Genomic DNA, 21,234 nt, shown 5'->3' with positions numbered 1-21,234 from the left:
GGGATTGGAGCTCTGGAGAGCTGGGTTTGGGTCCTGGCTCTGCTGCACATTGGCTGTGTGGCAAATCACTTCCTAACTCGCTCATGGATTTCACCCTTCATTCTGACTTTGTGCTCCTGGGTGTAGGCACCAAGTCCCAGTGCAAGGGTTTTGGTGTGGGGCACAGTGGGGCCTCTTCTCATCAGAGACCTCTGAATGCACAGACTGGAGGATAAATGATGACAATAATAAAGGTGTCTGAAATTCATTCAAGAACTCACCCAGCCAGTGTTTTTGGACTGTCTGGAAGGATGGCATGCAAAATAATTTTCCAGTGAATGAGACTTTTGGTTATCCTGTGCCTTCCAAGTAAGCAGCCAGAAGTTAGAGCTATCTGAAGGAAAAGGGGCAAAAGTGAACTTGGACTGATTTGCAGTAATGGCTAAATAGTAAATACCACTCCAGAACACTGATGAACTTTGGAGGACAGTGATAAATATGAGTCCAATTTCAATGCTTTGAGATTTTTGTTTCCCAGCCCTATCCAAGATCTTGAATGTGAATGTCCATCAGGTGCAGTCATTTTAATGTAAATCATCTGGCTTGGCTGCATGGATAACCTCAATCTACCTTCATCCTTTCATTGCTCATACTGGATTAAATAATCAGGCCAAGGCCAAGCTGTTTCAACACCAGCAGCTAAAGATGATTAGGAAGAGATTGCTGTAGTTTTAACTACAGGAGTTTGGAACACGATTGTGTTCTCTGCCCAACAAGAGGCTTTCTTGATTATAAATATCAGGTAGTCTAAGAAAAAGAGGATTTCTCATTACAAAGCTTGTAGTAGCTTAGTCTCTGTCCATAAATCATCTGTACTCTTGCTCAAAAAATTGTCTTTTTAAAATATTAGTTAATAATAATCTTGAAACTTCTTTCTTTATGGATTATTAAATTATTTATGCATTACTTTGTAACTCTATGTTGGTAGCTTGAAGTTGTCCTGCCAGATTTATCAAGAAGTGGCATTGGATAAATCCAGTGGTATTATCTAGATACATGCCTGACCCAATTCAACATGGCTGGGTAGTAATGGATAACTTTTTTCTTTTTTACAGTGTCTTGTGTTTGTTTGGATTCAGTGTTATGACTTGATATTAAACAGTCAAATTTATGCATAAAGTCAATGAATTTATTTAATTGAGAGTCTAGAGGATTAGCTACTGTAGGGGTTCTCTCTGCTCACTATTTTTATGGTTACAGAAAAAAACCCTTGAAAAAGTGAGTACTTTTGGCAGGCTCAGCCTCTGATGCTTTGAAATGTTGATGACCCTGTTGATCCTACATTAGTCAGGAATGGCCTACTCTTGGATGGATAATTGAAATTAAGAAGTGATGCTTTTGCATCCTTGGGACATAATGGTTTGCTATTTCACAGAGAGATTAGTGAAGGCACTAATCCAAGCTGCCCAAAACAGACTGAGGCTCTGTAGCAAATCTGTGGTTTGTGAGGTTTCCTGCCTCCCCAGCTTCTGTTATTATGGGACCAAACAATAAAGGATGTTGTGATCACAATCTCTTTCTTTTGCTGCCACTTGTGCCAAAATGTTGTAGTTTTCTAAATGTGGATGAATTTATAGCATGCCCACACTTCCATCTTTCAGGTTAATGGGTGAGGTTTGTATAAATTTGTAGATTTATTAGAAGCTTATTGGTATGTTATGAGCATTAATGTGAAATGTATCCACAGTTTAAGAGTTAAAAAGTTGTGTTGACAGCAACTGGGTTCTTCTAGGAACTGTACTGCTGAATGGTTTGCACTTTAAAAATCTGTCCTTTTTTAGGCATCTGGGTAGGAATGTGAGAATCTGCAGTTGGGTGCATGATTATGAACAGGAACAGTCAAAATTTAAGAAAATTAAGAAAGGTTAATTATCAAGGAGAAGAATCAAACTTGAGGAAGGCTCAAAAAAATAGGTAAAAAAGAGGCAGAAGTTGCTAAGTAAGCCATGAGTGATGACTGCTTTTAAGAAGACTAGATTTTAAATCAAGATCTCTGAAATAGAAATGAGGAACAATGCTTGCAAGTTTTAACTACATTTTCTGATTTTTTATTTATTTTTTTTTTTGTGATAAAAGGTGTGTACTATTGATTAAATGGTTTTAATCCCATCTGGGGTTGAAGTGACAAGTCCAGTGAAACCCTATTTTATTTTTATCATCTGTGTGGTGAGTTGGTTCAGAGCATATTTCTCCTCCTTGTCTCTGGAGAGCTATCTGTTTTTAATATACTTGTTTTTCCTCTGAAGTACTCTCTGAAATATGGGTTTTTTTGCAGCAGGGGTACCTTTTTCACAGTGTTGCTTTAATCTCCTGATAAGATCAGTTTCATTGGTTAATCAGGTTGGGGAAAATCATGATGTAGAGAAATGAAGCAATAGAAAACAGATCTGCTGTAAGATTAAGGACTCGGCAAACACTGCTGTTTACTGTACTGATAATCAAAAAGCTTTTTGTTCCCAAATTTCAACAAGATTCATGTTACAGCCTCACCTGCCTCAGAAGATTAATTTTACCACCATGTGAACGAGAAAAACAGTTTTGTAAGAGTGAAAACGAATGAATTCTTTTTACCAACAACTTATGCTTCATTATTGCATATTTATACTTTGTCCCAGTCTTATCAGAACAGCTGAAGGGCAAGTGCGAGGCAGGAGCACTTAAGTTTAATCTGAAACTCTGTCTTAAGATATTTTTAACTTTTATTAATTGTTTGCCAGAAAGTCAGTCTGGTCACTGATGTACTCTGGAGTGTCAGAAAAGCTCTATTTGGACATGACTGTGGCTGAGAGAGGTGCTGCTACTGACTGTGCTTTCGGTTGTTCACACAATTTGTACACCCCAGGTGTGCCCTTGACTGCTGCTAAGTGGACAGGTAGCTTAAATGGGAATTGTAAATACCTGGCACGTTTGAGATTTTGTTCATGGTAAAATCTGGGAAAACATTTCTTCACTGTCTTAATTTTTTGCATCATCAGCTTGAGGCACCTCAGTTCTGCAGGCCTCTGAGAGCATGGACCAAGTTGTAATGCATCTCCGTCTCTTGTGGTTCTCCAAATTGTGTTCATCTGTTTTAATTAAATACCTAATCTATAACATTGAAAATAATTATATCAAAAGAAAATAGCTTCCCTGGGGGTCCTTGCTGCTGCTGCCCAATGCTTTATAAGCCATCACTAGGAGAGCAGTGCCAGGATGACGTATGGATCTAATAGATTGGCATGATGAGGTGGAGCTGGAAGAGAGATGGTTTGGTTTCTGACATTATCTGTCTTCCTACATTCTGGTTTCCAGGTCAATTTCTTTGTGAAGACCTGGCCAGTGTGGTCAGATTTATAAAGAGTAATAAAATATTTCAGCTGGTTGAGTTCATTAGCATGGCAAGTTCCTGTGTAGTTTTTCCATAGCTGTTGAGATGCCTTAGGATCCTTTGGATCCATTCTCAGCAGAGGTAAAGGAACTTATTTTTATGGACCTAGATCAAAGCACATAATTTTAAGCCCATGGTAGTTTGACTTCTGAAAATGGTACATACACTCCTAAGAGCTTAAGAAAACATGACAACAATTCTCACTGAAAATTAACAGGATTTAGAATTTCGAAATGATTTAGAAATTCAAAATTTCAAAAGTACCTTCTGAAAATGGCACATTACTATTTCTTGTATTCAGGAAGCTGCGGCTTGTTTGTCAACCTGGTTTTGCTTTAAGAAGATCAGAAGTCAGACCAGCCCTCATCTGTTACCAGGTCTCACACATGAGGATGAAAAGTGAACATACAGTCAAAATTTGGTTTTAATTTTCAGTGAAGTCTTATTTTAGTCAAAATGAAAAAGGCCAATTTGACCATGCATTTTCTCAGATTGCATTTTTTTGCAGATCAGTGGGCCTTTGTCCACAATCAGAAATTCCTCAAGAGCCACAGCAACCCTTTAATCATTGCTGTTTTATTCAAATGTAAATCATAATTCCTGATTATCTGCATGAGGGGATTGAGGGTACTCTCAGTAAGTTGGTGGACAGCACCATGAGCTTGGGTGGGAGCGTTGATCTGCTTGGAGGGCAGGAAGGCTCTGTGGTGGGAGTTGGATGAATGGGCTGAGGGCAGGGGTATGAGGTTCAACAAGGCCAAGTACCAGGTCTTGCATTTTGGCCACTTCCCTGTGCAGAGCTGTGGGATGGGGACAGAGTAGGCTGGGGGTGCTGGGTGATGGTGGCTGAACATGAGCTAACATGTGCCCCGGTGGCCAATGGCATCCTGGCCTGAGTCAGCAATAGTGTGACCAGCAGGACCAGGACGATGATTGTCCCCCTGTGCTTGGCACAGGTGAAGCCACACCTCAAGTGCTGTGTCCAGTTCTGGGTCCATGACTTCAGAAGGGACACTGAGATACTGGAGAGACTCCAGAGAAGGGCAGCTGAGCTGGTGAAGGCTCTGAAGCACAGGTCCTATGAGGAGCAGCTGGGGGAGCTGGGGGATTTTAGCCTGGAGCAGAGAAGGCCCAGGGGTGACTTTATTGCTATCTACAAGTGCTTGAAAGGAGCGTGTAGCCTGAAGGGGGTTTTTCCACCTTTTTTTTTGGTTTTGTTTGGGTTTTTTTTAATTTTTTTTTTAATTTTTATATTTGTGGGGAGGTTTTCGTCTTTTCCCAGGCAGCCAGCTACAGGACCAGAGGACACAGCCTCAAGCTGCACCATGGGGCATCAGGAAGAATTTTTTTTTTCACAGAAATGGTTGTTGAGCACTGGAACAGGCTGCCCAGGGAGGTGGTGGAGTCACCATCCCTGGAAGAGTTCAAGAAATGACTGGATATGGCACTTAGTGCTGTGGTCTAGTTGTCATGGTGGTGGTCAGTCAAAGGCTGGACCCTGTGATCTCAGAGGGCTTTTCCAGTGCTAAATGACTCTGTGATCATGGCTTTAGGGATGAGCTGCAGACCAATTCTCATTATTTTCTGCAATCCAGTCTTGATTGCTTTGGTTGAGATGCCGTGGCTGTTTGTTAAAGACAAACTTGTTATGTGTCTTCATGCATCAGAGATGGCCAAATGGAAGGCACAGATTACAGGAGGAGGGTCTGTAGGTGCACACACGTGAAGAAGATCTGAACGAATGTTACTGCTGCTGACGCTATGGTATGATGTCATGGGCAGAGGATTTCCAATAAGCAAATAATGTAAAATACTTCTTGTCATTTATAGTGGGATAAATCAGATAAGAGGCTTTTCAAATTGAAGATGTCCTTTTCATGATCTTTGAACCCAAATCCTGGAGCCTTAGCAAATCTCACTGCAGGCAGGAGCAGCTTTGGAGCACAAACACATCTCCACAGTAGATAAGATTACCCGATTAATTTAAGCTCATAAAACAAAGGTCCCATTACTGTAAAAACTTGTCATGGTTGATTTTTGAAGGTCACTTTCTGCTATGGCAACAGAGAAACTGTGCTTGTGAAAGGAAGACTCGTGTTTTAATGGGGAGACTACACAGAGGCATAAAAAGCTGCTCTGGCATTTGCTGAAGGTACCAGCAGTCCCTTTAGAGAATATTCATGATGGATCCTTCTTCCCCATCTGATCTGACTGGTATCTCTCTCTGGTTATGTTTAGACTTGTTTTGGTTTTTTTTTTTTTTTTATGATGAAGTTGTGCTGTTGCTGAAGTTAAACACAAAATAGCTGTTAAACCTGGGATAGTTGAAGTATTTCTAAAGGATTTACTATTCCTGGTGAAATACATGGGCAATCAGAAACCAGTGCTTTGTCATGTCAGGTTGGGGTGGACCACATGAAAGGGAGAGAGCTGTCCACTGATGCACCAGGACTACTGCTGTTAGCAGGTGTGGGTGGGACTTTCATACAGGGCTTTTCTTCAGCTATTTTTCTCACATTTTGCATAAGAGAAATTCAATCCTATCTTGAAAGATATGAAAAAGGAGAAGACGCTGGATGATCTGATGGTTTCATTGGATCAGATCCCAGACACAACCCATCAAAAGCTAGGACACACATGCAGATGAAACAATATTGGGGTTCTCTGTTGTTGAACAATTTCCCTTTATGGTGATCATATTCATGTCCAAAACATGTTAAAAACTGAAGGTTATAGCAAAATGATTGCTATATATAATTTTAAAACAGAGTAAATAACACATTTTTCTTTATATTTGCAATCTGATCTGACTGCTCAGTTAAGGCCAAGTCACACTCTTGAATTTGTTAGGAAGAATTTAATATATGTGAAAGCCCAGAGCTGATCCATAACCTAAACCCCATGTTAAAGTTCCCTGCTAAAAGCATTATTCCTCTGACGATTTACATCACCTGATGGCTTCACAGTGTAGTGGCTCTATTTACAGTGTGTTACTGTGCATTAGGTGCTGCCAGCCATCTGTAAAGTGCACTGCAGCTTGTTATCACCTGCTTATGGGCATTAAAAAGACTGATGGTTCAGATTCTCCTATACAGAAAAACCCCTTTTTGTCACTCTGTCTGGTTTAAAGGGACTCTGAGCTGCAATTACTATGATCTATTTCTGCTTTATGGTCCATCTGTACTTCTGCACTGTGTAAAGGATCCCAGCATAAATGAAAAGAGGTTACTGGGAATCTGGTTATGTTCAGCTGGAAGGTGGACCAAAGATCTCTGGAAAATATTCATAGTAATGCACTGATCTACTGTGAACACTGGCCCTTAAATTCGTAATCTACCTTGCCTGACTTGCAGATGAGGAACCCAGTGCACAGAGGGAATAGGTGATGTGCCTGCCGTGTGCAGCAGAACCTGAGTCCTGTTGCCAGAACCAAGCAGAAGGATTTATATCTTTGAGGACCAAGGCACATGTGCAGAATGAAGGATTTTTTTAGCAGAAAGCAGATTTTTTTTCCCACTGAACTCCCTTCAGAGGGAAGTAAATCTGATCAGAGTGCGCTTTGGGACCATCAGAGGACAGAGTTGTGGAATGCTATAGGACAACCCTCTCGCTGATTCCCTGGCACTGCAGCCTTTCATGTCCTGGGAATGAGGAACATTCTGCATGGCTGTTTGCCCTGGAAATGCTGGGGTCTTGAAGCCTGAACTCCCAAACAGCAGGGAATGTAGGGGCTGCCAGAAATTTGCCAACAAACCAAGTCTTTACATTTTTGAATAGAAATTGCCTGTTAGCTATGGCTGCATTGGCAAAACATGTCCATTTATGCAAGAGATTTGTTAATTTGCTGAAATCTGATAAAATGAGAAGTTTCTCAAATTATCCTATTGGTGTTGCTCTCAGCACTCACTTCCTGGACTTAATCACCCAAGAGTCCTTGTCTTTCTGTCTTTCTTGCTTTTGGCTCCTGCATGCAGAGGGGAAATGCTTCCGCCAGTAACTGATTTTTTCTTTTTTTTCTGCTTCTTTATCTCCTTTATTAGGTTACTGGAGCAAAATTGCCAAATTTTAGCACTCACTGATCATTACTCCATCATATCCCTCAGCTGCAAGGAACCATGTCCCCACTGTACTGAGGCAGGAGAGTTGCAAATGAAATGCTTTGAACATAGCATTGGTGTTTCTGGAAACTGTCACATGCCTTGGTGACTGTGACTCTTGGGGGATAACATCAGTGGTGTAGAAACATTTACAGCTAACTGTGCACCCATATGGAGAATTCCCTGTGATGCTGCTGATGGATCACAGTGTGTCATGTCTGCAATGCTTCACACAGGAGAACACAGTTAGGGGACGTGGGAACAGCAGTTTGAACATTTTTGTTGTTTGTTTTCAAGAGATTGGTTGCCAGATCTGAAGCATCCCAGGTTGGAGCCAGCTCACTCTGTCTGGGGACTGTCTCCATGCCAGTGTTGCCAATGTGCCACAGTGCTGCTCTGACCTGCCTGGGGTGCAAGGGCCCTGTAAGGAACTGGGGATGTGGGCATAGGGAAGGGGAAAGGTCAGGAAGAACAAACAGAATGCACAGAATGAAGCCCCACTGCATCTCATTCTTTTGCTTTCACTTTTGCTAGTGGTGCAAGTTAAATCCACATCTACTCCTCTGTCCTCACAATTTTTAACTTAGGCCAGAACTGGAGAGCAGAGTGTGATCCGGTATTTTTCTTTGTTGCACTTGGAATGCTCTAACTCGTGTGTTTATTGTCACTTTATACACAAAACCAAAGAGAGGTAGGAGATTATCTGTCTGGAAATGCCTGTTTTGAAATAATAACATTCTTCTTCTGTGTTTGTCCCTTAATAGGGAATTAAGGATGATACAGAATAAAACTTTTCAGGACAGTCATTTGGGGATACTTGTGTCTCAGCAGCACTTGAAGAGGCAAATCAAATGTTTGCAATGATTGGGAAAGGCACAGAGAGCAAAATTGAAAATGTCACCCTGCCACTGCATAGATCTGTGAGTCACACAAGCTTTGATTATACTGTGCTGTTTCCCTCATTTCTAAAGGATATATCAAAGCTAAAAAAGGTTCAGAGAAGGGCAGCAAGTATGAAAGTAGATATGGAATAGCTTCTGTGCAAGGAGTGACTCAGAAGACTGTGTGTTTTCAATGTGGAAGCAGGAAGAGATAGGTAAATAGGTAATAATGGCTGTGTAACTGGCTAGGTTGTCTGGGTCCTGGGGGCACGTGAAGCCAGAACCTGCCAGCCCTGGCTGAAGTAGGAACTTGATTGACTGACTGATTGATTTCTTCTCTGTGCTGAGGTGCCACAGGAAACCCTGAAGTACTGCTTAGGTGCTGTAGCAGCTGGAGTCCAGTTCTGTGTTTGCAGAACTCCTGTAAAAGTGCAAAGCCTCCTGCTGTTACAGCTTGTTCTCTGGCTGCTCGGACAGGGAGGTTATGGATAAGAATTGCAGACACAGCTGGAGGCAACATGACCATTTGCTTTTATCCCTGCCAGTTCTTTTCCCTTTTTTTTTCTTTTGTTGTAAATTGTTCTGGTGAGTCCCTGCAGGCAATTACACCTGTATGTGGCCAGTGTAAACAAAGTGGAAGGTCACTGAGGTGGAACATAAGGTGAACTGAGACAGAGGTATTTTTTCTGCATTTTATGGGTATGATTGCCTCTGGTTCACAAGGGAGATTGGTTCATGCTGTAATCAGCAGTGAGCTCTTCCTTGCATCCTATTACCAGTCCTTCACAGCAATGATTTTCTTGCTTATTTCTCTTTTTGTTATTAATATCTGCATTTTTCAGCTTATGACTTGGAATTTTGGAATCTTAAAAGGTCCATGACTGTTTTTGCTTCATGGCCTGCCTCTCAGAATTGCTGAGACTTAGAAGCTGCTCTTGTGCCCAGTGGGAGATTTTGTTGACCATAATTTCTGAAATTATGTTACTTCCCAGAAGTTGTGATGCATTCTGCCACTGCAGCATGCTCTGTTTTTTAAACAGCATTTTTCCCACAGAGAATGTAGGTAGCAGTTACCCACAAACCTCCATCTCATGGTGTAGGAGACATCATTTATTGCTTCAGTGGTCTGGTTGAAGGGTGCTGCTATCACATCTGCTCAGGCCCAGGTTACAAACCTGGGAAATGACTTGATTTTCCCTCAATTTGAAGGTTACATCTGTATTTTGGAAAAAGTATGGGAAAATGGTTCTGTAAAAATAAATGTCATGGGGAAGGGTGTATAATGATCAGGTAGGGTAAATCCAGCTCTCTTACTCCACAGCATTTGGGACAGTCCTGATTATCACTGTCAAGATCTGTTGCAGGGTCAGTGCTATGCTTAGATCCTGCTCTATTCTGCCATGGCCACATAACAAGGGAAACATCTCAGAGAGCAGAGTGTCCAACAGTACTGAAAGACATCTGGTCACAGTGCTGCCCATTTGATCCCTGAGTAGCAGCGCAGCTTAGGGACACCACATGCCTGCCATCGGGCACTGCAGCCTGCAGTGTCCCGAGTGTCCCTTATTTTGCTTTTGACAGAGCAGCTGTCTCTTCTCCTGTCTGAAGAAAATAGCTCTTGCCCTGATTAATAAACATGCAGTGAAGCCACCTGAACATTTAGGGGGAATATCTTTTTTGCACTTCCCCACCTGCATCCCCGCTGCTTAAAAACACCACTGAGCTGCATCCTGTCCTTCCCCTTCCCTATGCATTTGAAACAGCTCTCCCTGGGTAGCTGCAAACTCCTCTCTTTTCAGCAGATGAATAAAACATCACGGCCTTACGTCACTGTAAAACCTGCCTGGCTGTGCTTTTTTAATCCTCTGCTTATTTATTTACTTATCTGTGACGTGCGTCACTAATAAAATTTAAATGTTATGTTAAAGACTGATGTTAGGAAGGTTTGGTTTTTTCTCCCCTTATTGACTGGCTTCTGGATACCACAGGGAAATATTACAGCATATATTTTATTATTCAGGATGATGCTGACGTAGAAGTTCCCTGATTCATCTTTCACCGTTTCTCTGACACTCAAGAAATTTCTTGCCTGCAGCCAGTGTGATAAACCTTAAAGAGTTATTGTTACAATGTATGTGATTATAGAAATACATTATTATAAACCAGTGATGTTTTTTGGTTAGATAACCTAACTAATGGTGCCAGAGTGAGTGAGTCTGTGCTCCTAGGCATTGAAATGTTGAACATTGGAATTTGGAAAGGGAGAGTTTTTATTACTGTTTCATTACCACTGTACCTCAGATGTGAGGAATGAGTCACAATGAGTTTCTTAGGATGTGCTTGTTTTTGTCAACAAAAGCAAAACATGGTTCATCATGGCAAAGGTAGACTGACCCAAAGGCCTTAGTCCCTGTTTGAGAGCAGGGTGATGAATCTGATAGATAGCTGATACATGCTTTAATAAGGATGTACAGCTAATGTCAGATGGAATCTCCTCTGGTTGCTGAATTCAGGAAGTACATGTGTTGTTAATGGTTTGGGTTAGAGTGCTTTTATTTTTGGCTGAAGGTTTGTAAACGTTTTGATGGAAATTTTCTCTCTTGTGCCATCCAAATTTCATCACCAGGTGCGCTTGACTTCTTTTTGCGAGTGTCTAAGTCATGAAAAAATTCGGAGAATGAGCTTCTGATCATATGGAAATCAATGAAAATGTCCTGTTGCCTGCAAGGATACAGATGTTTCACTTGTATGCATCTCCATATCTTACATCAAGTAATCACAGGTTTTGTTCAGCCATTTACTGTAGTTTTCTTGTCCCTGGATTTTTGCTGTTTCTTTGTCATTCTGCCCATTTGGTCTGTCCTAAAAGTAGGTTTATATATTTTATGGCATATCCTGTGTCATTTCAGGAACGTTCTAGTCCAGCTTTGTCCCACATAATGTAAAATTTAGGTAGGAGATCCAGTTTCAAAAACAACCTCAATTAGTAGAAGTCCAGGCTATACACCTTCCAACATGCAGGGAGGAAAAATCTTACTGAGACACATAGAGCTGCAAAAAAAGTAATGATGCTGTCCAGATTTGGGTCTGACCCCTCAAGGCCTTCCAAAACATAGTTTGTGTTGCTTTTGACACTGTAAAAAAGTGAGTATGTGTGTGGCAAAAGGCAGGTTTTGGCCCTAAATATATCAAGGTCATTTACCAAAAGGGTGGTGTTAACTCCTTTGGGAGATGCAGGCATGAGCCAACACAGGAGGGACAAGGCAGAGCAGCTGGTGGCTAGGCTGAGGGATCTTGCCTTGCTTCCAAAGTATTTTGGCCACAGAGGAAAATTCCCAGATTACTGTACCAACATTAGGGCGGAGGCAATTGGAGCACAGCCCTTTTTGCTGAGTGCAGCCCTGCTCTTTGTGTATGTATTAAGTTGTGGGGTTTATTAATGTTAGACTTCGAAAACACTTGGCCTGGCAATGTGTTTTTGTAAGCTGTGGAGACATTTAAACTGAGGCCAAGCAAACAAGTGAAGTGCAATGAGAGTTTTGTTGGACCAGGTCCAATTTGATAAGAAGAATGAGATGACTAAGCATGTACTGAGCTTTAATGCTACTCAGTGCATCATCATTTCAGTTGTGTCAATGTTTCCATTATAAATACCTCTTCTCAGGGGAACTCAGCTACACATCTCGTTTGGGGCTGGAAAATTCCGTTTAGAGAATGTTATTAATTATTTAAAAATACACATTTGCTTTTTAGGTCAAGATTTTTGAAGTAGTGATGTGCAGTGCTCAGCTGGAGACAATTCAGAGGCCTGGTATTCAGGTGGTCACTAATGAGAAAAATAATCCTCCCTCTCTGCCGTTCCCATTTTCAGATGCAGCTGCTCTAGTTAAATTTCTGGAGTATTCGTAACTGTGTTCTATTTTTTCTTCCTCACTTCTTGATCATGACCAGAACCTCGAGATGGGTGGCTTGATTTACTTTTCATTAAGAAATAAAAGGCCTAAGATCAGAATGTGGCTTGGAGTAATATTTGAACTTACTGTATAAAATGAATGGGGATCACTCTCATGTCCCTTCTGCTGCCATTTGCCACTTCTGCCTGACTCTGCTAAGGCAGTAGTGTTTGTTTTGTTAGCTGTGTCCACTTGACATGAGTTGTGCCAAACACCAGGGTCTCCCAAGCCTCGTGCAGGTTGGTCAAGGCTTGTGTTGTTCTTCCAGATCTGTGTGTATGTCCATGTGCTCCCTCACAAAGGGTGACTGCCCACAGACAGCACTGCCAGCACTGAGGTTTTGTACCTTCTCACCTCTTTGTGTTCCAGACCAAAAGGACAAGCCCAAGAAGGGAGGGGAATTGCATAAGTGCTTGTTTCTGGCAGCACAGCATGTAGCTGGGCACGTGGCAGGCACAGCTAAATACCAGTGTCTGGTCAAACCATTACAGCTGGTTAGGTTACCACGTCGTATGTAACTGGAGAACCATTTCTCTGGCTCTGGGTGAGCAGGAAACCCCCTGGCAGACAGTGGCACTGTGGGATAAGCTACAAAGAACCCAGTGGAACTGATTTTATGACACGCATCACATATTTTTCCCAAGCAGTGCAGAAAGGCTGTAACTCCAAACCATCAGAAACAGCCCAGGCAGTGGTTCTTTGTGTGCAGCAGAAGCAGATTAGCAGATGGCATTTTCTGTCCTTAATCTACAAAGCACATTGAAAATTCAGAAACAGATCTAAGTGCCTTTAAAAAGACAATATTGTGCCTGGTAAAGTGTCTGTCTCTTTGCTCAATGGCATTTACTTAAAAGAAAGTGCTAGAAGAAGTCATTAGCCAATATTTTTAGGAGCAGCCACATCCAAAAGTTCAATACACTAGAAAAAGTTCAGGGTAGCTGTAAAAGAAATATTTGCAGCTTGACAGATGAGTCTGTAGGATGCTATTTTGCAGTGAGCTTTGAGACCAGAGTAGCAGTAGTAGTTGCTTTCATGTCCCATACTGTGAACTCGATGCCCAAGCACTGACACACAGCTGTCTCCCTGCTTTTTTTATGGCTTCAACAGTCTAATATAAAACTAGTGGTGAGATTTTATCAATTCTGATAATAAAAATAACACATGGGTTTTGCAGTGTGCTTTTCTTTTCTTGTGTGCGTTCTGGAAATTTGTCTGTAGCGGTATCCTTTACGAACTGTGGTCAGGGAGAATTTTGAGGCTACTGAAAGTAAAAGATGGGTACTGCATGATTTGTTTCTTTCAGTAGCTGAATTAGACTGATACATTTTCCAAATCTAGCGATTTCCTGTATTTCAAGGTAATACCTAACAGAAAATGCAATGTATTGCTCATCATGGGCAGTGTGCTATGAGAAGCCCAGTGCCAGGGAAGTGCAGGATGTCACTCCTTGGAATGTCAAGGGGTTGATAGGCAAGACCTGTCTCAGCTTGAGAGCCAAGAGGAAGCTTGAGTCAAGACAGCTGAGGGCAACCCCATGCACAAGGGATGAGATGTAAAGTTAGCTCAGAGCAGGTGGGAAATGTTGCTATCCTTTGTTGATGGGAGCAGGTCAATGTGCTGAGAAGTCCTGAGATCACAATCCCTTTCTTCCTTCTGGTCTTGGTACCTTTGACTCTCAGTCACACAAGATGGTCACACAGAATGGTGAAGAACACAATGTAAAATGCTGTTGCAGTTTATTATGCTGCTGATTTGTAAACTAGAATCCTTTATTGTCTCAAACAGCAAAAAGCCATTTGAATCAGAATCATGAAGCTAAGGCTATCTAAACCCTTACAAGCTTGTCTCCTCTAAATTTGAAACAGCATTTCTCATTTTGACTCACAGTCTATGCAGGGAACTTCTTTAGTTATTCCTGAGAATAATTATCTATATTTAGGAGGCAAGTCTTTGATTTTCCTATGAAATAGGAACTGGTTTTGGAATTGGAATGGCAAGTCTCTGACATTTTGCTTCAAGGACATTTCAGTCTCAGTTTTTCCAGATGTAACCCAATGCACTCAGAGTTGGAGAAAATTTATTTTTATCTTTAGTACCAGTGGTTTAGCTAGTCAATGCAGGTTTCAAATTGCTTTATTCTTGCAAATGTTCAGCAGGACTAGATGGCTCGAACTCTTCTCATTTTGATTTAGGTGGGTTGTTCTTTAACTCAGCAATATAATAAAAATTGTCAGCTGCTTGATGATTTGTCTTCAGATGACCAGTTTGGGATTAGTCCTATAATATGTTAAAAGAAAGTATTCTTATGTTATAAATCGTATAAAGATGTCTTTGTGGTGCTAGGCCTGTTTGCAGTGAAAATTGTCAGCATCCATTATGTGCTTTATTGCTTAGATAAATGCATTATTTAGGACTGTAACATGGTTCTTGTGGTTTGAGAGTACGTTTATTTAAGTGGTGCATGTGGAGCTGTAACTCCTGACAGAGACTTCTTGCCTAAGCAAGGCATCAGGGGAAGTAGTTGCAGGACTGAGTACTGAGCTGATCATACAAATCAAAATGAAGAACTCCTCATGAAAACTTTTTTTATTTCTTTCTCAGGAAGTGCATGAGAGGTAATACTGTGTGAGATTGGTGTCTGAAGCAGTGGAGCAGGAACTGAAATTCAGCAGAGACAAATGCAGGGTCCTGCACCTGTGGAGGAACAACTCCAGGCACCAGCAGAGGCTGGGGACCGATCTGCTGGGGAGCAGCTCTGTGGAGAAGGACCTGGAGGTCCTGGAGGACAGCAGGAGCCAGCAGTGCCCGCATGGCCAAGAAAACCAAAGGTATCCTGGGGTGCATTAGGAAGAGCAGTGCTAGCGGGTCAAGGTGCATGATCCTGACCCTCTGCTCAGCCCTGGTGAGGCACATCTGGAGTGCTGTGTCTAGTTCTGGGCTCCTCAGTACAAGAGAGACACACAGCTCCTGGAGCAGGTCCAGTGGAGGGCTATGAAGATGATCAAGGGACTGGTGCATCTCCCTTCTGAGGAAAGGCTGAGGGAGCTGGGCCTGCTCTGCCTCGAGAAGAGATGGTGGAGAGGGGACATTATCAATGCCTGTCAGTATCTGAAGGGAGAGTGCCAAGAGGAAGGATTCAGGCTTTTCTTTTACCAAGCAACAGAACAGGAGGCAATAGGCAGAAATTGATGCACAGGACATTCCACTTGGATATGAAGGAGAACTTTACTGTGCAGGTGACCATGCACTGGAACAGGTTGTCCAGAGAGGCTGTGGAGTCTCCCTCACTGAAGATATTGAAAAACTTTGACACAATCCTGTGCCATCTGCTCTGGGATGACCCTGCTTGAGCAGAGAAGTTCAGCCAGATGACCCACTGTAGTCCTCTCCAGCCTGACCCATTCTGTGTGATTTTTGTGACCCTAAACAAAACAAGACCATGTGCATATAAAGTGGTGTTCCTGTGGTTTTCACTTGGCTGCTGAAGCAGATAACTAACTTCTCCAGAGAGCTGGGAGTCTGGGGTTGCCTCTGGTGGGCTTGCAGCACTGGAGAGGTTTTAGGAAAAGAAAAAGGCAGCCCTAAGGAATTGTCTCCAGAGAGCAAGGTGTTCACAGTACCCTGAGAAAGGCTAAAACAACCATGTATGCAATATCAAATAGTCAAGTCTAAGTGAACTTAATCTAGGAGACAAGTGGGAATGGTGGAGTCCTGATCTTGTCATTCAAGATTAAAGACATCACAAAAAGGTAGGCAGAGATATACCCAAACTGTGGGCAGCAGAGTGAGAGGTGTGGGAGCTGATTCTGTTTTATTTCAAATGCAAGGAGTATGCCCTACAGAGGGTAACACAGAGCACCAGGGTCTCTTTCAGTACTCTGTGGCCCCAGCAGCCCTAATAAACAATGACTATAGGCTGGCAAGGTGTGACCAAGGACAGTAGCCACCCTGCAGGATGGAGAAGCAGCAGAGACCCCCACAGAGAGCATCCATGGCATTCCAAGGGGGAAAGGCTTTTGGGAAGAGCTTAGAAAATCTCCAATTTGCTAAATTTTACAAATTACTGGATCTGTTCAGTGTCTCGTTTCCCTTCTGTTTAATGAAGGGAAAGATGCACATTTTGGCATGTTCCTGTCATGTGTTTTTGATAGATATGAATCTTTAAAAATGATTGGAAAGGGAAGGGAGATTAGAAAAACCAGCTGGGAATTAATTCTGTGTTCTGTTTCTGCTTCTGTCACTGGCTTTCTACATGACCCCAAATGAATAATTTCATATGTAATTTCCATAAAAATAAGTAGGAGAAGTCAGACCCTCATTGCTCAGAGTTAATGTGAGAGTAATGCTGTCCTTCCACACTATTTAGCTTAGTCATGCCTCGGGGCAGGCAGGGACCATCTCACAGAACATGTTTGTCAAGGGTACTCTTATGTGTTTTTAGTGTCCTGGATGTCGTCTGGAGGCTGGAGAGCATGCTGCAAAAAAAAAACAAACCTTTATTAATAATACAAAGGAGTTCTGCTGCAATGAAAGAATTCATTAAAGATTAAGCTGGTATTAGTGAAGAGGGTGTGTCTGTGCTTTAAGTGCAGTATTCATGGAGACCCTCTCCCCAGAAATACATGTTAATTATTCCTAACTTTTCTCAGAGGCTTGTTTTGCTGTCTCGTGATAAAATCTCAAGGTCAGGAAGGAAGACACTTTTAATGATGCTCATACAGTTGGCATTGTAAAATTTTATTTTTAAGTGAGGTGGTGCTAGAGGAAAGGGTGATAAATTTTAATTTCTATTAAATACTGGTGCACTGGCTATAACTATCTAGTAGCACTTGCACAACACTGTTGACAGGCTTGCTAATGGATTAAAGGGAGCTGATGTCATGCTAGCTACAGAGTGGAAATGTAAGCAGAACTTGTAGTTTTCTTGTCCAGTATAGTGGGGAGTGCAGACCAATTGCCAAAAATTCTGAAGAAACCTGAACAGTTCATTACTCTGATCGTGTTTCACTCCCTCATTTTTCAGCTTCAGGACTATAGGGCCTGCTCCAGTGGAGAACAAAAGGAGCATGAGAGCTGATGGCTGCATCAGAGGTTCCCAGGCAGGTGTGTAAAGTTAAATCCAGAGGAAACAGTCATGGGAAACAAGGGCAAATAAGATTTCAAGGAAAGGAGTGCAGCTGGAGGTATGCTGGGAGTGGGCAGCTTGAGGAAGGTAAAAGTGAACTGCAAGTCGTGAGCTTTGAGACAGGGAGTGACTTCCATGGGCTGTTTCAGCACACCCAAGTGGTGGGAGCTGCCAGGGGGCACATCCAGGACAGAAATTCCAGGGAGTGCAAGTATTTGTGCTGTGTCTTTTCAAGAGCTATAAGCTGTTTAGGTTTTTGGTTTTTATGGTGTGTTTCTTTGGTTTATGTTGTGTGACCCCCTCACCTTTTAATTTTTTTTTTCCTTCTGAATTCAGTAATGTATAGAAGGGAATTAAACTCCCTTGCAAAGAAGCACAGGACTTGGAGATGCAGGACATTGGTTTTGCTGGCTATTATAAACTCTTTTCTGGGTGACCTGGGCCAGGTGAGTTTTTGGGGTGTGTGCCTTTTCTTGCTTATGGGGATAGCAGCATGACTTAGATTTCTGGAGCAGGTTAAACTCTGGTATTTGGGACATACTGTACTAGTGATGAATGAGTCCTTTCCCAACAAACTTTAATTCTCTTAGATGTCAACTATCCGTTTTTTAATGGCCAAGAGGCTGTCTGAGAAGTATTATGATGCTGATTTGGACCACTTGACAAATCAGAGTGTTTGGGTTTTCCATTAATAAGACAGAAAAAAATGTAGGTCTGTCAGATGATTGTGGTGCTTAGATAATCTCTTCCTTTGCTGTTTGTCAGAGCAGTGTTATAATTAGTCCTTTGCATTTTTCTCATTTAATTCATCCCTCACTGCATGCATCTTATCATGCACTATCATGAAGCAAGTTGAAACATTAATTAATTTGAGCCATTTCAGAGAGCTGAAGGACTCATTTAGCTGTCTGTTCCCTTTGAATTCAGAGGCCAAGCAGATAGCAGCTACTTGCTGCCTTCAAGTGAGAGCGGTCTCTGGCAAAATTCTTCACCTCAAGTGAACTTGCAGACATGTGATTTCTTGACTGGCACCTGCCATTTAATACCTAAGTTCTCCATCTAGAAATGCAGAAGAATTCACTATGTATCCTGAATTGTGTATGGATAGGGATCTGTGTCTCTGGATCCTACTTACACTCCCTTAACATGGTTTATAATTCAGGTATGGATACAGTGTTTTTAAACAAGTTTTAAAACAAGTGTTTAAAAAACCCCTTTATGGTGTGTTTTACTGTAATTTCTTTATTTGGTCCTGAGTATCTTCTTACAAGTATTTCTGTGGGCATGCAAAGAGTACCTGCTGTTCCTTGCAAGACTGGTTTCCAGTCCTGCTTGCATTATGGATAAAATCCTTGTTTCAGTCAGCATCCTGCTGCAGATATTGGTCTCTGTGCTAAATACTGGCTTACAAGCAATCAATGCAGTATGGAAAACTGAGGTGTAATACTAATTTTCAAACCAAGGCAAAATTGACACTGTAATCTGAAACGTTAAGGTCGAAGGCAGGCTGGGTCATCAGGAATTAATGAAAACCAAAAACTGAGGAGGGGAAACTTTGAAAGACATTCAAACACATCAAAGAAAATCCAATTCTTCTGTCTTCCTTTTCAGACCTGAAGGCACACTCCAGCTCACTTGGCCTTCACCCTGGCCTAAAACAAGTGTACTCACAGCTGGCTATCAAAGCCATGCCAGTCCCAGTGTAACCTTTCCTCCTGTTTTTACACCATCCTAAAGAGCTGCAAGGTAAAAGGCACTGGACACTTTCCCCATGTTAATATTAATTTGGTTGTCCACTTCTGTTTTTCATCTGTGGCTAGTTTCTCATGGCTGTTATATCCAACTCGACAAGTGCTGACATTTTTCTCCCATTCTTCAGACAGTGCTGTGAATGGATTTATGTAACTGTCTTTCCTGCTCTGTGTCTGATTTTATAGCTTGATGGATAGGCCAATTTTCAGAATCATGGGATCCACAGTGATGCTGCTTTTAGTTGCCATTTTTTTTTCAGGTCTCCTTGACAAAATGCAGGTGAGTGTTTTGCAGTCAAAAGGGTTTGGAAATTCTGCTGACTGATCACTTTTCAACAATTTGATTATTGCTAAATTCTGTGAGACTCCAGTGAAGTTAAAGGCAATGGAGAGTGTATTGTTATTGGAGCAGCTTTGTGTTTAGCATGATTTGCATTACACTTGACTGCTTTTCAAATATGGGCATCTGAAAAATACTCTGGGAAATTTCTAATTCCTCCTTCTGGGCTCTGGGAAGTGAATAAAGGTGAATCTCATGCACCTTGTGCCAGTGCTCTGTGCTACCCATGTGCTCATTGTCTGGAATAGTTTTGGATCCAAGTGTCAAAATCAATCCCCACAGAAATTTTCAGGGTCACTGGGAATTTTTCCTTGTTCTGGTAACTCTCATGGCTTGTAGCAGAACTGTTCACTGAGCCCTGCACTGCAAGGATAAGGTGTCCTGTGCATTAGGGAGTACATAAAGTGTTCAGCCAGGCAGTTCCCAGTGTGGCAGACAACATATAATCCACAATGAAACCACCCTCCCACCATGTTTTGTTCCTCTTCAGTTGTTTCTTACTGTCAGAATGAAATGTGGCATCCTAAAGTGAATCTAACACTGCAAATGAGGCTCAAACACCACTGAATGATCTCTCTTGATTCATACATTACACTCTCATTAATGCAATCTGGTGCAGCACTTGCATGTACTGGACAGGTTTGCTAAAGATGGATATTTACAGACCCTGCTTGCTTTAGTCCTCCTTTGCTGCTACAATAAAATAAAATGCAATTACTTCAGCAGTCCCTGTATTTTGAAGAAGTCATTAAATGTTAACCAGAATACTTTCTTTGCTGTCTTTAAGATATGGGATAGTTTTGCCAAGGGAAGAATGCTGTTGTCTTTCTTCAGAGCTGTGGTTATACCTAAATAAAAGCACTAAAGATGAGATCCTTAAATTTGGGTACCAGAGTCAGTTTGAAATTTAAAGGATGGAACAGATGCCTCTTTTGATGGAAAGAAACAGCAAGTGCCTGGCCCTAAAACTGTGCATTGCTGAACTCTAGGAATGGCTTGTACATGGAGAGAGCTGAATTTTGCAGCTCAGCCCTTCTTTATTCTGTACAGAGCTTCCTAACTAATCCGATGGCCAGCTTCTTAAAAATGTTCATAATTTGCTTTTGTACCTTCATTTGGAACTGTGAATGTGCAGTAAACAGCTTGACTGAGTCATTTGGGAAGCCAAATTTAAGTCCTTTAATCTTAGATTCTAAGGTTTGTCTTGCTCTTCTCCTCTGAGTTATTTGTCTGCTGTTCAAATGAAGCTTAAAGTCAGGGAGATCTTTGTGGATGTGAGTGAAGGGTCTGGATTCTGAAACACCTATGCAAGCTGCAGGGCAGACTTTATTCTGTCCATCAAGGACTCAGATTTTGACTTGCCTTATTTTTCTGGACTTTTTATTTAAAAAGCTGGTGTAGGTTTTCCCTTCACAGCACCCCATATGAGGAGAAACTCATAATAAGAAGGGCAAAATGTCCATGTATCAGTGCAAAACAAAACCTGAAGAGCTGTATCTGTGCTTTGTGGAAATAGCAGATGCCTTGCAAATGTGGATCCCAGTTTTGCACTTCTTTGGCATTCAACACCTGCCACTGTACTCTGGGAATGATTATAGTGCACTTTCAGATGCAGGAAACCTTTCAGGCTGCCTCTCTGATAGCACCAATCGAGTGATAAATATTCCATGCTGAAAATACT

The 21,234-nt window shown here is 41.8% G+C and overlaps 1 protein-coding gene across 8 annotated transcripts in view; it reads left to right on the top strand.

Annotated features, from left to right (window-relative positions):
- Positions 1–21,234, top strand: part of DUSP10 (dual specificity phosphatase 10) — a 261,089-nt gene that overhangs the window by 50,158 nt on the left and 189,697 nt on the right. For 4 of the 8 annotated variants that reach the window (XM_086878808.1, XM_086878806.1, XM_086878810.1 and 1 more), the window contains 3 exons: positions 14,939–16,086; positions 17,361–17,440; positions 17,799–17,908. The gene's annotated coding sequence lies outside the window, so the exon portion shown is untranslated. The remainder of the gene's footprint in view (positions 1–14,938; positions 16,087–17,360; positions 17,441–17,798; positions 17,909–21,234) is intronic. The other 4 variants (XM_086878805.1, XM_086878807.1, XM_086878811.1 and 1 more) reach the window with 2 other exon arrangements.

Source organism: Cyanistes caeruleus, chromosome 2 (assembly GCF_971803275.1).
Source record: "Cyanistes caeruleus chromosome 2, bCyaCae1.hap1.1, whole genome shotgun sequence".
NCBI classification, from domain to species: Eukaryota; Metazoa; Chordata; class Aves; order Passeriformes; family Paridae; genus Cyanistes; species Cyanistes caeruleus.
Note: the sequence above shows the minus strand (reverse complement) of the source record. Positions and strands in the feature narration are given on the sequence as shown.